Genomic DNA, 17,696 nt, shown 5'->3' with positions numbered 1-17,696 from the left:
CAGATGCAAAATAGGACTACATGGATCATTCACGTAATCTATTAATAGCACAACAGCCAAATCAGTTGAACAACTCCCATTCGACCGTCTCCAGTTGCACCTAAAACAACGTGTCCTTTCTTGACATAAGACAATGTATAAGTCAAGAGCCAAATCACTTCTTCATCTCCTGGGGTCCAGTTTTTTAGGTGAAACTGGGGTCCAGGTAGGGTCAGATGCATATCAATTAGTGCTGTGACTTATGGCATACCTACCCTTGCCCAGCCGATTGATAAATACAGTGTAAGTGTGTGGACGATCTGCTATGCACTAATTCATTTCTTGAAGACCTGGTAGTCCAACAATAGGTACATGTTCCTGCATCCTGGGGTCCGGTTATCAAATGCATGGATCTGAGTTATTTTACTAGCATACCTTGCACATGTTCATATGGTGTCAATATGTGTGGACGATCAAGACCGGCAATGCATTCACTGCCGTTGAATAAGCGAATTGGGTGGAAAAGACAGAGATCTGCATGTCCGTACCATGCATGCACCATCATTATTTTTGCATACTGTATATTTTTTTGTTGGTAGCTTACCAAACTCGCACGCTTGATTGCCTATGATTGCAATAAAAACCATGCATAAATTCATTCCCATTTCCCGTGCTACACAGTCCACCCCACCCCACATGGAAAGAATACTAAAACTGAAAAAAAAGGCCATATAAATAACTTCTGTTGTTCCTTGTGCACCTACAAAATCTTTTCATTTGTGATACGTGCATAAAAGAAAAGAGAGAAGTGAATAATAATATCATGTACCCGCAAAAAAAAATAGTATCATGTGCTTTTCACCAATCCCTTGTTTATTTTTGATGCAGTAAACAAATTGTATTTTCTATAAATTTTGGCAGGTGCAAAAAATGTGAAGTAAACTATGTTAAAGTTTGTTGGGTACATACAACCTAATGTCCAATGCTGTGACCAAATTGTGCATATAGAACTTTTCTTATAGGTCTCTACTTCGGCACACAAGCATCCAAGACGATCAATCTCTAATAAATACAATACCATCCTTTGCGAGGTACTTTTGCAAGGAGGCTTTTTAGGAGAGCTCTTGCTTCAGGCTTGTGGCCTTAAGATTTTGCACCCATCGTAATAGATTGATGTAGATGTGGAATACCTCATTCTGATTTGATCATTTGTTTCACTGTATATTATTCTTTTGTAAGAGCAGTTTTGTTTTATTTTTTTCGAAAAGGGATGCCTTATTACTTAAAAGACTTTAAGCATTACATCCAGCCTCTGCATAACTAAGATGCACACAAGCAAATAAGGTCCTCTCACACATAAAAAAAGGTGAAATACAAAGAGACATGTCGAGTCTATATAACGCCTAAAGCGTAGGGGGGGGGGGGGGGCAATCTTAAGATCATGCTGTCACCCATGTTCGATAAAAGTATCCCTCGTTGTAGCCTTCAATCATGTACACACCTCCGTAAACAGGTCTCGGTTCTTCACGCGTTGTAGAGAGGACCTTAAACGAAGAGTCTCAGTACATCTGTAGATAACCGGCATCAGAGAAGTACATTTATCATTAAATACCTTATCATTTCTACATAGCCATGACCAAATAACGGCAAGCGCTCCCACCCTGAAAAAAGTTCTAAACCTGTGATCATTCCCATCTAACCAGTTGCCAAATACATTAGCAACACTACAAGGAGGATACAAGCCAAAAGCTATTCGGATGACTGGCCATATAGAAAGAGCCAATTTTCATCGGAAGAATAAATGTTTTATTGCCTCATCATATATAGTGACAGACACATTACGGACTTCCATGCCAATTCCTCTTCATAAGGTTTTTTTTAGTAAGAATGACTCCGCGACGAAGATACCATGCGAAGATTTTATTCTTACGAGGTATCTTCATCTTCTAGATCTTTTTGTTATTATGAACTAGCACATCAGACTGGCTTAATGCTCTATACATAGACTCCACTGCAAATTTTCCATTCCCATGGAGGTTCCATCTGAATAGATCAGACCCATGTGACAATTGCACCGTGGACAACCGCTGGAGCAGGATGTTCCACGATTGGAGTCTGGGTCCAATTAAATGTCTTCTAAATATCACATTTGACAAAAATGATTCCATTACCGTGGTGCTAGTATCACCCTTGTGGCGTGCAATGTTGTATAGAGCTGGATATTGTTCCCAGAGTGTGGCATTTCCTAGCCACTTGTCCTCTCAGAATCTAATTTCCTAGCCATCCTTAATCGAGAAGGATCTATAGTAGAAGAAATACTTCTTCGTAGCCATTAGACCCGCCCAAAAGTGGGAATCCCCAGGCTTCCAGTATACTTAGGATACTGCCTTCGAACCCACATGTTTCCTTCTCAGGAGGGTTTGGCATGCACCATCTTTCGTCAGTATTTTAAACAAACATTTGCCGAGGAGGGCCCTATTCTTGACCTCAATTCATGAATGTCCAACCCGCCTTGGTCTTTGGGGCGGCAAACCACACTCCATTTAGCCAGTCGATATTTCTTTCTCTCGCTATCTCCTTGCCAAAAGAATCTTGATAAAAAATAATCCAGTCTATTTAGACCTAATCATTATCTTGTCTTCATTATCCAACTCTTACACAAATTTTGACTCATGTACTGAGACTTTGACATCGGGGACCCAGCTTTTTACAAACTCTGGTCTCACTGTGTACATACGAATCTTCAACGATCGCACCTAGTAAGCATGATTTGGCCACTGTATCGAGAGGCTGACATCTGGGACCCATCTTGTGACAAAGTAATCTCCTAATCATGTACATGTGAGGCTATCTCTTATGACCGCGCCAAGTATGCATCTTTTGTCTCATGTGTGGCTGACATCTGGCCCCTGCCAGGTCAAAACTACCCGACGTATGTAACTGACCAGTGCCATCAAGGAAAAAAAGATCGCCCTCATTTCTATCACGAACAAACTTGGTATAGATTGTCCAAAAATCGTCGTACAAGTACCAGGGCGGCACACGGGCGCACTTCCAGGTCGATTTTTTGAGATATTGTCATAGATTTTCCACTTCGTAGTAAAGGATGGCTGCATGTACGACGGTACACATTTTCCATCATGGATGTGGTCACTTCTATGACACTTTAACTTTTTCTGTTAGGACGTTTTGTCACGGAAATCCATTTTTTCTTGTACTGGCAGGAGAGAGCGCAGCAACATGCAGTTATGACGGTCATGGATCCCAATCTGAAGCAAAAGAAGGACATACAGACAGACAGGGAGAGAGAGAGAGAGTGTGTTCTCAAGTTGGGGAGAAGAAAGGGGAAAATATCCAATGCACAAGATAGTTGTAGACTTTGGAGAAGGGGACACGCGCGGGCCCACTAGGCACATGTCGTGCGCAAGAGGTGATAGCTGCTTGTGCCATGCTCCTCCTTCAAAGGTGAATTGCTGCCTCTCAGTTCTGCTTCCTCTCCGCGGTTGCGCCTGCCGTTTCCTGAGCCCGAGATGAAATGTAGAGGACTTCCTCATTGAGACTCATGGTTTGACCCAAATACGTCACCATGTAGAAAAATCACCATCCGTCCTAAGTTCTCCTATTTAACGCTTGTTGTGTTGATTAATAGGGAAAACACGAGGAGCCCCGCTCTGGTATGACCCAATTACTTTATTTTTATTTTTTACGAAAAAATATATTTGAGGAACATGTTTATTAAATATTCTTGAAATAAGTTTAAATATTAGAAGAAAAACTATACATTATGATTTCTATAAAAAATCATTATAACTGTTCGTCCAATGTTTAAATTTTTCTATGTATGAAAACATATTCATATTTTTTTTAATAATTGTTAAGAAAATAAATTACCATATATGTCAAATAAAATCTTAGTCTACTTAATAATTGGAAACGATTGCTAATATCCCATTGGTCGAGGACCTAAAAGGATATTTCAATCTGTATATTTAACACATGCATGTGCAAAGACGTGACGTGGAGGACCACGTGACACATGCGGTAAGCAATCCAAATAATTCAAAAAGGCGTGATGTGACTCTCTCTCTTTCAAGTTTGGAACATATGCTCATGCGATTTAAAAAAAATCAAATACTTACAAAAAAAGTAAAAGAAAGAGAAAAGAGTAAAATTGGAAATAGACAATAGGGAGAAACCGAAAAGGAAAAAAGGAAGAAAAACAAGACAACAACAAAAGATGAAGAAGAAGAAGAAGAAGAAGAAGAAGAAACATTGAAATTGCCAATGGGTCGGTTTGGGCGAGTGAGCTGTAGGTAAAGACTATTCCCCCTCATAATTTAATAACCGTACCCGGGGGATTGTAGGTACTCTTTCAGTCATTTTGTGAACATTCTAGAATGTTCCACGACATTTTTTTCAGTGTTTTTTCTTCCCTTTTCTGTTGTTGTATTTTTATTATATTTTCACATGACCGTTTACATAATCTACTGTCATTTTAAAAGTCCATGAATATTTAACATTTCACGAACATTTTTCAAATTCATGAACAAATTTAAAACTTTGTGAACATTTTCCAAACACGTGAAGCCTTGTTAAATTCATGAATATTTTTTGAATTCCTGATTTTTGAATTTACTGAATATTTTTTAGAATTTCGTAATTTCTTTGGGATCTTGAACATTTCAAAAAATATCCATTTTTCTTAAAATTCATTAATTTATTTTATAAATTTACAGACGTCTTTCTAATTTGCGAGCCTGTTTTAAAATCCATGAACGTTTTGTTCAATTAAAAAATTGTGACAAATTTGAAATGCTTGAACCTTTAAAAAATCATGAATATTTTTTGAATTCATGAATATTGAAAAAATGTGAGAAAACCAATGGCCGTTTTTTCTGAGCCAGATCTCTTCAGTTCTGCGATGAAGCAGGAAAAGTAGACGAAGTGAGCGACAAGCGGGAAAAAACAGAACGAGTGAGCACTCTAGAGCCATGAGTGAGCGAGCGTATATTAAGAGGTGCCTAAGTAAGTATTTGTGGGCGTTCTGGGATAATTTGCCACAATGACCGGGGAACAGAAAGTCCCATCGGCACGGCATAGGATTCACGCACCGTCTGTACCTAGAGAGGAATACGTAATTGGTCTACTCCAGCGGCAGTGCTAGCAACAAAAAGCTGTGGGTTCAAGTGCGGTAATCTATCTAAAGTCCTTTTTGCACAAATATGAATAAAACTAAGCTCGCAATAAAAAAAGTTGTGGGGTCAGCTGACCCCACAGCTTACACATGGAGTCACCACAGCCAAACAAACCCATCGTTTTCATGAGGAATAAGAATGCTTAGACCAAGCTTACTGCAAATGATGTGCATTGTGTTACATGCCAGGGCTGCATATCGCCTACAAAGATGGCCAGGGCCGGAGAAAATTTTAACATTCAAAATATTGTTTTTTTTTGCGGGAAACATGCAAAATATTAATAAGTGTTAGAATTTTTTTAAAGTCACGATTGTATGAAACATTTCTCTCAATCACACAACACATTTTTGTACATTGTGTACAGTTTTTCAAATATATCATGATTTTTTTAGAAACATGTTAACATTTTTTAAATAATTCGAACATTTACTTGAATCGTACGAAACAATTTATTTGATCATGCAAACAGTTATTTGAATGGTACAAAAAAATCTTTAATAATGCAAAATATTTTTAGAAAATCACGAAACATGTTTTAAAAAACGTAAACATTTTCAAAATCTCACGAACATTTTCTTTGAATGTCAGAAACAATTTTTAAGTTTTTGTGTACCCATGTTTTACAATATGTTTAAAAACTTTGAATGCATAGTAAACTTTTTTTTTAAATATATGTAAAGTATATTTTTACAATTTTTATTCGAACTATTTTCAAATAGGAACTAAAGTAAAAAAAAAGGAAACCAATAAGAAAAACCATGTCTGGACATGCGGTGTGCCAAGGAATTCCTTAACCGACACTCACTGCGTCAAAACGTCGCTATTTCGCAACTAGGGATCAACGAACCGATCGCAGTGGGCTGGCCGATGATAGCTGTTTAGCATGTACACGGATTATGGTTTTGAGTAGCTTCAACTCCGATTTTTTCTGGTTTTAGGCACCTTTTAGAAGCTTCAACACGGATCATGGTTCAACACAGATCATGATTTTGAGAAGCTTCAACACGGATCATGGTTTCTGAATGACTATTTCTGATTTTCCATTTTTCGTTTGGTTAATTTCTTTCTCGTTTATCCATTTTTTGTTTCTTTTTTATTTTTCATTTTTGTTTCTTTTTCTATTTTCCTTTTCAAGTAGATTTTATTTTTAATATTTTTTCAGAATTATCAAATTTTGTTCAGATTTTCATAAAAACGAACCTATTTAAAAAAATTGTTAACGAATTCAAGAAATGTTCAAGTATGAAAAAACGTTCATGAATTTCAAAAATGTTCCTGTCTTTAAAATTTGTTCAGAAGTTCGAAAAATGTTCAGGAATTCCAAAGAAGTTTCTGTTTTTAAATTTTTTTCAGGAATGTTAGCTTTTTCAAAATTTGGACAGAAATTTAATAAATGTTTGCATTTCTGAAAATGTTCGAGCTTTCATAATTTTAGCAATTTCAAATTTTGGTCAGAAATTACAAAAAATGTCACATTTCAGAAAATGTTCGAGTTTTGAAAAAAAGTTTGTGATTTCAAATTTTTATTCGAAATTTCATGAAGTATTCCATTTTAAAGTTTTTTCCGCAAATTCAGAATTTTTTTGGCGGTTTCATAAATATGTTCCGAGATAGAGTTGGGGTAGCACCAATTGAGGAGAAGCTTGTCCAACATCGTTTAAGATGGTTTGGGCATATTCAGCGCAGGCCTCCAGAAACTCCAGTGCATAGCGGACGGCTAAAGCGTGCGGAGAATGTCAAGAGAGGGCGGGGTCGACCGATTTTGACATGGGAGGAGTCCGTTAAGAGAGACCTGAAGGATTGGAGTATCGACAAAGAGCTAGCTATGGACAAGGGTGCGTGGAAGCTTGCTATCCATGTGCCAGAGCCATGAGTTGGTTGCGAGATCTTATGGGTTTCACCTCTAGCCTACCCCAACTTGTTTGGGACTAAAGGCTTTGTTGTTGTTGTTGTTGTTCATAAATATGTTCCGAATATCATGAAATTTTCCTCTTTTCATTTTTTTTTCAAAAATTCAAAAAATGTTTGCGGTTTCAAAATTTGTTCACAAATTCAAAAAATGGTTTATGTTTTTAAAAAAGAAATAGTTCAATTTTTCCACTTTCTCAATTTTTTATTCACCAGTCCCAAAAATGTTCTTGTCTCCGCAAATCTATTCAGAAATTCAAGACATGTTGGCACTTTTTCAAAATATACATTGAAAACGCTCACCACGGTAACTAATTCAGGTTCCCTGGCATAGCTAGTTTCGATTCGCTACAGCATTGGTTCCGGTGAGAGAAAATACTTCTTCCTTACACTTTGTTCTTTTTATTAAACGGTGCAAATAATTTGCTGTAATCACATTTCTTCAACAGGGTTTCCGAATATTCAAGTGATCCTTTCAAGGCTAATCAAGTTTGTACTGCATCAAAGCATGAGTTTAGGTAACATCAACAGAGTTCGCTTTAGGTCTGGTTTTCTCTGGGTTTTTATACAGTTTTCTTTTTTTTTGTTTTTCTTTGGTTCTTTTTGTTTTTCACCGGTTATCTTTGGTTTTTGTTTTTCTCTTCGTTATAACTTTTTGTTTTCTTTCCTTTTTCAGTGTTTTTTCTTTTGTTTTTTCTCGGTTTTCACAAGATTTTCTTCCTCTTCCTTTCCTTCTTTGATTTTCTTTGCTTCTTTTCTTCCGATTTCATTGTATTTCTTTGTTTCTCTTTCTTTTTCACTGTTTTTATCCTGATTTTTTGGGCATTTTTCTTTCCTTTCTTGTATGTGTTTTTCTTTACATCGGTTCTCTGCATGCATGCGGGCGCCCTTGCTGCAACCACACATGCTCATGCACTCTCTAACGCACTTGACCCTTTCTGTCCGTGCCCACGCACAATACCAACGTGGTGCACGTGCAGTAGCCGCACAACACCACTCGCGCGGCTCCGGTCGTCTTCTTCTCAAAAACATTCAATAGAGCCTACAGACACACCCTCAGACCTTCCGTGCATCCCGGTCGCGTTATCTAGACCGTCCGTGCTACCATGGATCCTCGTCCACCCCAGCAGCTAAATCTGGTCACGGGCCTAGTGGCGCGGTTAAGAGTAACTCTGGCAGACGCGGCAAAATCGGCAAACCCGCAAAATTCCGGCGAGTATATGGGCTCCGCCCAATTTTCTGGCCAGAACAGAGCCCATATACTCGTCTTTCCCGTAATTTTTTTACCGCGGCACGGAACCTCCCCCCCCCCCCCCCCCCCCCAACAGTATATCTACGGGTTCGTAGTGCGGGTAGAAACCCTATCCCCCCGCCGCCACGTCGCTCCGCAATTCCCCACTCCCACCCTCACATTTCTTGCCGCCGGTGAGCCCCTTCCGCCTCCAGCTGCCATGTGGCGTCGCATGTGGAGCTCCTGTCGCGGCTCCGGGAGCAAATCCGGCGGCAGCAGCGATCCCGAGCGCGAGCGGTGTGTCCGGTCGGACGGCGCAAGGAAGCGCAGGGCAAGGGAGTGGACAAACAGGGGCCTCTCGCCGCCGCCGACCTTCCATGTCTGTGAGACGGAGGAATACGACCATCGGCACGGGCGTACGCCCTCCTCCGCGAGGCCCTCTTTCGGCGCGAGCCTTCTCCCCATGAAGAGGGAGTGGTCGGAGGAGCCGGAGGAGACCGAGGCCGTCGCCGTCAAGCAGGAGCCGAGGAGGCAGAGCGCCGCGGCATCATCGGGCCCTAGGACTTTGTTGCCGGTGTTGACGCGGTCGCGGCCGCCATTGCCGAACGCAGATTGCGAGGAGGCGGAGCACCGGCGCCACCACGAGGAGCTCGACTACCTCGTGTTCCAGCAGGCGATCACGACGAACTTTGCCGCCAAGGAGAAGGAAGACGAGTGGCGGCGCATCCGCGAGGAGAAGAAGGCGAAGTACATCGACCTCGGCAGCTCCGACGAGGAGGATTGAGCTCCTCAACCGCCGTCCATGGCCGCGAGCTCGCCGCCGTTAGATCCTCACCCCCTCTAGTACTAGTAGTGAATGAAGTATCTAGTATGAACTAGTGTTTGATCATGTAGTATATGTAGTATGTGATGAACTACTACGGTTGCAACTTCTCCTGTGAAACTTTATTTCAAATTTTGCAGTTTCATATATGGTTTTTGTTCGACTGCGCACGTTTTCAACCCGCAAACGAGATCCGCGTCGAACTGCAAACACGTTTTGCGGGTTGAGATTTTGCGGGATCTGCTAGAGTTGCTCTTAACCTCGTAGGGATGACGCGCTGCAGGACTGTGATCAGTCTAGGTTCCAGTAGTTTCCTATACCGGAGACGAGATGCATACAAACATGAGCATACCGACAAATTTGACGGAAATAGGTGCTTTTTTGCATGGTAATACGTGTCTCATTTATATCATAAGGATCATAGTACAAGCCACGTACATATCGACCTAACAAAACTGAAAAGACAGCAGTACGCTAGCTTTGTACACAGGAACACCAGCCAAGAAGTAAAATTACAAACAAGACTGAAGAATTCTTTGAGCTTGACACCAACTCCAGTCACCTGCTTCTGACACCACCATAGCAGCCACCAAAGAAGAAAATACAGATCACCTCCACACCCGAGCTCGACGCGGCTTCATCGCTGATATGCAGCTTTGCGGACCTCCAAGGTGGCTCGCCAATAAAGTTGAAGCCATTGCCGTTGAACGAATCATACCGGGCAACACTCCGGACACGCTATCAAACTCCGGATCTGGCACCCCCGCCCAACTAAGACGTTGGAGGAGGAAACCATACCTGCCTGCCACGAACCACGAACCCAGATCCACCATCTTCCAGATGTCGTCGATGCAAATCACAATCTACATCGGCTCCTGCACTACCTCCCAAGCGCCACGCCGGTGCTGGAGCAAACGCCGTCGCAACGACGGAGCCCGAGGACACAAGTCCACCACGAGGATACCGCCGCCGCCACACCATCCTTGCTTGAGCAGTTTGATTTCCAAATCCACCTCAAAAGTGGTTCGCCTCATTGGGAAATGATCTGAAGGTTTATTAGTCGGCGCCGCCATCGCCACCGCTGAAGCCATGACGATGAACAACCCAAAATCCTAAAAAACTAATGCCTAAAATAATCCACACGCGTGAATTCGGCGACCCCCCCTCACCTCCGACAATCGAGGTCATCAGCGGAGTGGAGCCACCGGAGGACGGCGGTGGAGAAAGGTGCCCTGGCGGCATGAGGTGAGATCGCCTTTCTCTCTTCTCCTGGAAGAAAGAAAGCGACACATTCCTCAACCTGCATAAGATACCTGTCCGTCCCTGGAAATAGGTGCTTACACCGTGGAAGTCTTCGGCGTTCCAGCGGCTGGCATAAATATTAAATACTAGTGGTTGGTGCGCCACCTTGTGGTGCTGCTTGAGAGGAAGTCATGTGCATGCTTTTATTTAAAAAAGTACATGGATTCCCCGCTTTCATCTTAATAAACATCTCAGAAAAAATATCCTCACTTCCATCTAAAAAAGAAGTAAAAAATAAAGAATAAAAAAATACCACCGCAGCCTACCAACGAGCGCCACTTTGCATTGCTCTTCATTTAAAAAGGAAAGATGAGGTCCTCACCTCCATCTAAAAGAAACAAAACATTTCAAATAAAATCCTCACCTCCATCTAATTTTTTTCTTAAAAGATTTCTCACCGCGGTCAACCAGCTTGCGTCATGTGACATAGCTGATTGGCCGCCTTTCTCCCGACGCTCAATGGGTGTAATGTGTTCCTAGGTGTACACTAACGGCCCCGTATAGTTGTGCTCCCTACAGGACACACACTCACACCTTTCATGGGCGAGGTACATGTACCGACGCAAATATTGCATGTATATGATTACGTTTTGGCTGCTTGCTATGGTAAAGACATGAGCGCGGCTCGTGGTGGAGACGCGGCCGGTAAAGAGCACCTCGGCCTCGTTACACAGGCAACAGGCCTATAGAAGCGTTGATGGCAGGTGGCTTTGCAGCACCACACGGACGGTGTTGGGATCGATGGGTATCACCGGTGGACGTGGTTTCCCTCGTACCGGAGGCGGCGACAAAAGCCCACAAACGCCGGCAAGAACTCCTCCGAAAGCGGGCGAGGGGCAGTGGGATTTTAAAACCGACCGAAATAGTAGAATGGTGTTGAAAAATATGAAAAGAAGAAAAAGAAATACCTTGGCCGGAGTCGGAAGCCTCACGCCTGGGATGGCACACTAGCTCGCTGAGCCATCCCTGCATACCACAGCGCTTATTTTGATGGGTCGGCATCATACAAGAAAATTGTGATTGATGCTCGATAGCTTACCAATGTACCCCATGATTGTACTAGGATAGACACTATATTTACCACATGAATTTTGATAAATTATTTTGGCTCTAAATTTAGGGTTACCCATTCCACCAGACCTCTCCATTTTTCTTCTTGCAGCCTCTAAAAGAAGGCCATGGTCACAACACAACACAACAAAGGAAGGCACATTTGTTGTTGTTGTTGTTGTTTTTTTTTGCGGGGAAGGTACATCTGTTTAATGTGGAATTTACCAAGAAGGGATCGTGCCCAGATTGTTTTGGCTTGTTCCATTTACTGATTTTAAGACATATTTATTGTTTGAGATGATTCTACTCCCTCCGGCCGTTTGTATTTACTCTGCGTATTAGAGTTGACTGAAGTCAAACTTCGTAAAGTTTGACCAAGTTTATAGGAAAGAATATAAATATTTAAGATAACAAATCTATATGATGCGAAAGTACGTCCAATAATAAATCTAATGGTGTTGATTTGTAATTGTACGTGTTAATATTTTTGTCTATAAACTTTGTCAAAGTTTATAAAGCTTGACTTTGACCAAACCTAATATGTGGAGTAAATAAAAACTGATGGAGTACAAGGTGGCATGTTCACACGTTAGTCCGTGGCGCTGGCAACTTAAAATTTTCCCTCTAAACATAAATATTGTGTCCGTATTAACGTGCAGTTAGTGTGAGCCCTTTATTGTGTCCCTTCTGCCTTTATTGTGTCCTTGCTGCCTTTATTTAGACGACGATGCAACATTATTTCTAGATCAAGGGAGATATAAAGGTGTGATTGTACAGGTCGCTCCCAAAACATAGGGCATTGAGGTGACTGGGTAGGTACCATCTGTTCATACTTCATAGACGTCGATTGTCGGGACTATATGCTTATTTGCCAAAATAAATAAATAAAGAAGAAGTATGCATGCCGATGCCCCCCAAATGAAACCACGATTGCTATAGATGGACCACTGCATGTTCTGATCTAACCATCACATAAAATTCCTAGCCGGCGATTTCTATGCAGTGGTGAGGCGAGCTGGTGGTTGTTCAATGAAACCATGATTACCATTGATGGACCATTATTGCATGCTTTGATCTTAACCTTTACTACTTGCTAGTATGTCGGTCCATTAAAGGGTATAGCTACAAAATAAAATAAAGCTCTCTGACCAACCCAGCAATTCATAGGATACATGTGCCCGGCCACATGCAGTGTTTAAGTGACGTGGCCACAATAATTTGCATATTGTTGATAATGACGAGCATAACTAGAGCGACCAACTTCCATGGCAAGGGAGAGAAACAAGCCTATGATCATCCGTGGTCCAGTTGTATATCTGTTCTGATGTTCCTAGCTACTCCCTTCGTTCCTAAATATAAGTTTTTGTAGAGATCATTATGGATCACATACGAATGTATATAGATGCATTTTAAGTGTAGATTCACTCATTTTGCTCCGTATGTAGTCTATAATGAAATCTCTACAAAGACTTATATTTAGAAACAGAGGGAGTACTATTTTTGCCCCACGGTTTTAGGCCCTGGGACACAGGTCTATTTTCTGCACATGGAAATTCTGGAGTAGGAATGGTTATTTGAAATAGGACATGTAAAGCCTGCCACTGGTAAGACTACTTTTAAAGCAATAGAACTGGCCACGAAGGCCTTCCAAAGATAAGAGATTCAACTGGCCCGTTGCAACCCCTGCACAAACCTCTCGTCCATGTTTCTCCGCTATGATTTCCTATCCCCCTCCACTTCTCGTGGAGGTCGAGCAACCCGGGCCATGTGATTTCATCTATGGTGCAATTTAGGTCCATTCTTTGCAAGTTTGCAACCACTACAGCCGAGCAAATCTTTCTAGGAAGAAAAGAATAACTTGGAATGGCGAGAAAGATTACTCTGCATCAATTCAAAACAAAGCAAACATCATTTTATGACTGAATCTTATAAACAAAATTCTCAATTGAATCAAGGATGTCAAGTTTCGAGAGCAAAGCTTCTCACTTTTGATAATCACTTATATCGTTGGCTTCTCCGTCGGAGACCAGCGAGAGAAATACTTACTGCACTATAGATGGAATGATGAACGCTTCCTAGACCATATGAAGTGAAAACACGGGCTCAGTGTCGGAGTAATCGCCCCTGCGGCCCAGACCCAAAGTATCAAAAGCATCCTAATGTAAAAGCTCATTCTCTATCACGCCACACACAAAATATAATACTCCCTCCAATCAGAAATATAAGATGTTTTGGATATTTTAATATGGACTACATACCGACTAAAATAAATGAACAAGCACACTAAAATGCGTCTATATACATGTAGCGACCAGACCTCAAATAGTCTGATCTCTGTGCATCAGTGTCATCCCTGGATCGGTAATGCTGACACGCACAGTACTCAAGGATTTATAATAGAGTAGCAATCACACACTTATTACATCGAATATCTCAAAAGAGAATATATTACAAAAATATGGCTTAAGGCCATCTAAAAACGATAACAGCGGAAGGCTTGAAAGATAAAGTGAGTCCATCAACTCCAATGACATCACTGAGTGAAAGATCACGACCTAAGGCACCTTACTCGTCATCTGAAAAGTCTGCAACATGAACGTTGCAGTCCGAAAACGGGTCAGCACATGGAATATGCTGGCAATGTAACACATAGAGTAATGAACAGAATAATTGCTATCACTACATGCAATATGGCAGGTGGAAAGCTCTATGGTTACAGTTTTGCATAAAGAAAATTTTTTCCTACAACAAAGGAATAAATTTTATTTAATTATCGTGGTGGTTGTTAAACATTGAGAACGTTCACCCAACTCAATCTGAATTAAGCACCATCATTAAACCCAAATCAAATTATATTAAGAGTGATGAGATCAACATGATAATCCAAGAACCAGATACTCAAGATGTCCATAACCGGGGACACGGCTAACCATGATTAGTTTGTACACTCTTCAGAGGTTTGCGCACTTTTCCCCACAAGACTCGATCGCCTCCGTTGATTTTCTCGTACTACATGATGTTTGAGAAACGAATGACCGAGACACAGTCTTTCAGAAGCGTTAGCACCTTACGATGGGTAGATAGTTACACCTACTTTCCCCTACATCTGCTAGTCTACCACTTTAAGAGTTCACATGACTTAATCAACTATGCTAGAGCCCATACTAGCTTGTGGCTGCACAAGGAAGTTTCTAGCATGAATAATCTTATGATCATTTTGAGCCTGGGTGGTGGTCTATAGGAAAATCACACAGTAACCCCGGGATTTCCAAGAAAAACAGGCAACACTGGGTTCCCCAGGTGCCTCAACCCACCCAAATGTGTATTTAAGTAGCCACCTTAAGTTAACCATTAATTAACAAAACTCACATCTGTCATGGAAACACTCACCCAATCCATGTCTACTAGCATAGCATAGCAATATAAGCAGTACGTAGAAGTAACTACCAAAGGTTTGGTAATAAACAGGTGAATAGGTACTACCTCATCGACTTCCCAAAACCCACATATTAATCAGATACTAATCATGCAATGTGTGAGGATTGATCTAATGCAATAAAACTGGGTAGTAAAGAGGTATGATCAAAGTGTTACTTGCTTTGCTGATGATCCGTGAAACCTAAAGACTCGTAGCAGCACGCTTCGCACTCTGGGTACTCTATTGCAAACAAACAAACACACGATAAGCACTCAACTAGAACACGAGTAAAACTCAAATAAGAGATCTAACCAGAAAGTTCAAATCAAGAACTCCGGATTGCAAAAAGAATCAAATCAAACGAAGCAACGAAACTCAAACTGCGGAAGAAACAAGATCCGATTACGAAACTGGACTTAGGTCAAATTTTACAGTACCAAAATCTTGTTCAAGTTGGTTAAACAGAAAGAGGGCATGTTCTCTGTCTGCGGGCTGAAATCACGATTGAAAATAATCGCGGAAAACCCTGGAAAAAGAAAAACTAACGAACATGCTAACAAACGAACGTTCGCAGTCTGCGGCTAACGGGTGAACTCCGTTCGTTAAATGGAACGTACGGACGAACGTCCGCTAATTAAACTAAACCGAAAAAACCGATCTAAAAAAATAAACCTAGGGTTTAAAAAAAAACAAACGGTTTTCTAACGAAAACCGGCGACGGCGTTGGCTACCTCGGCGGGGCTCCGGCGAGGCACGGCGGCTCCGGTGGGGTCCGGTTGCGGCGGCGGGGCTCCGGGGCGGCGGTGGGTGGCGGTGGGGTGGCGGGGCGACGACGGCGACGAGGCGCGGCGGCGGCTTGCGGCGTCAGCGGTGGCGCAGCTTGCGAGGCGGCGGAGGGCGGCGGCTGCGGTGTCGTGGTTCTAAGTTTGACAGTAGAGTGGGGGGTAGGTATGGAGAGGCAAGGTCCTAGCTATGGAGAGGTTGTAAGCACAAGAGATGTACGAGTTCAGGCCCTTCTCGGAGGAAGTAAAAGCCCTACGTCTCGGAGCCCGGAGGCGGTCGAGTGGATTATGTGTATATGAATTACAGGGTGCCGAACCCTTCTACCTGTGGAGGGGGGTGGCTTATATAGAGTGCGCCAGGACCCCAGCCAGCCCACGTAGGAGAGGGTTTAAGGTGCGTTAAGTCCGGGGCGTTACTGGTAACGCCCCACATAAAGTGTCTTTACTATTATAAAGTCTACTTAATTACAGACCATTGCAGTGCAGAGTGCCTCTTGACCTTCTGGTGGTCGAGTGAGTCTTCGTGGTCGAGTCCTTCAAGTCAGTCGAGTGAGTCCCTCGTAGGTCGACTGGAAGGTGATCTCTTCTAAGGATGTCCCTGGGCAGGGTACTTAGATCAGGTCTGTGACCCTACCCTAGGTACATGACTCCATCATTAGCCCCCGAATGGATTGAGGCTTGAGTGATGAAGGAGTTGATGTTGTTTCCAATTAGCCTTCGCATGCTAGTCGTGCGTTGCTTTGAACCAAAAAATCTCTTTGTTGATAGTGAGCAACTTTTCTTCAGTCGACTCGATCCATTCTTTTTCTTCGTCGAGTGATCTTTTGGACTTCGCTGATTTCCGAGCGACGGATCGCAGGGAATCCCGCGTCTGGCAGACTGATCTGCCGTTCGCGGATTCCGCGGGATACGGAATTTGGGGGAGCGCGCGAAGCGGAGCGGTCCGCGGCGCTCGGATGGGACGGGGCATAGACGCCTCGATCCCCGCGCCGCTTTTTTCGCCACGTATCACGCTCGCGCAACTGTTTCAGGATATGATTAGATCGACCGGGCCCACCTGTCATCCACTCGGAAGGGATCTTATAAATGCGCCCGGCGAGGGTTTTTTGAACAGTGCCTCAGCATTCTCCCTCTGCTCCCTTCGTCTCCGCCCAACGCGCTCGCTCTCGCCTCCGCACAACCTCTCCTCGCGCGCCTCGCCGGTAGCCATGGTCAAGGAGAAGACGGCGGCGCTGGAACGCGCGAAGAAGGCGTCGGCGACGGAGAAGGCGAAGGGGAGATCCACCAGCCGCGGCGGGTCTTCGTCTAGATCTCGCCTGCCGAAAGGCTGGGTCCAGGGAGATTGGATCCAGTCGACCATCACGGAGAAGGATCTCCTCGACATGGCCAACGAGGGCCTGATCCCTCATGGAGCTGCGAGGCTTCCGGGGAAAGAGTGGCAGCCCCAGCCAGAAGAGGGTGAGTGCGTGCTTCTGGCTACCCATGTCGACCGCGGATTCTCTTTGCCGCCGAGCATTTTCTTTCGTGGTTTCTTGAACTTCTTTGGAGCGCAACTCCACCACTTCACCCCGAATTCTATCGCCTATCTTGCCGCGTTTGTGTCCATGTGTGAGAGTTTTCTGGGTTGTCGACCGCATTGGGGCTTGTTCAAGCACATATTCACGTGTCGCTCTCAGACCGTGAAGAAGGCGAGCCCAGGCGACGAAAAAACCCGAGTTGTCCAAATGTGTGGGGGTCTGGGGATCCAGGTGAGGAGCAAGAGCACCTTCCCAGCCATGACATTTCCCGAGTCAGTCAGAGGCTGGCAGTCGACCTGGTTCTACTGCCAGGATCAGTCGACGCCGGGACAGTCGAGTGGACTCCCTCAATTCACCATGGACCGAGTGAACAAGCCCTCCTCTCTGAAGGTGATTCCGGAGGAGAAAGCTGACGTGAAGATGCTGATGGAGCGTGTAGTTCAGTTGGTTCGGGATGGAGTGACGGGTATGGATCTCCTGGAGGTTTTCCT

Source organism: Triticum aestivum, chromosome 6B (genome assembly GCF_018294505.1).
Source record: "Triticum aestivum cultivar Chinese Spring chromosome 6B, IWGSC CS RefSeq v2.1, whole genome shotgun sequence".
NCBI classification, from domain to species: Eukaryota; Viridiplantae; Streptophyta; class Magnoliopsida; order Poales; family Poaceae; genus Triticum; species Triticum aestivum.
Note: the sequence above shows the minus strand (reverse complement) of the source record.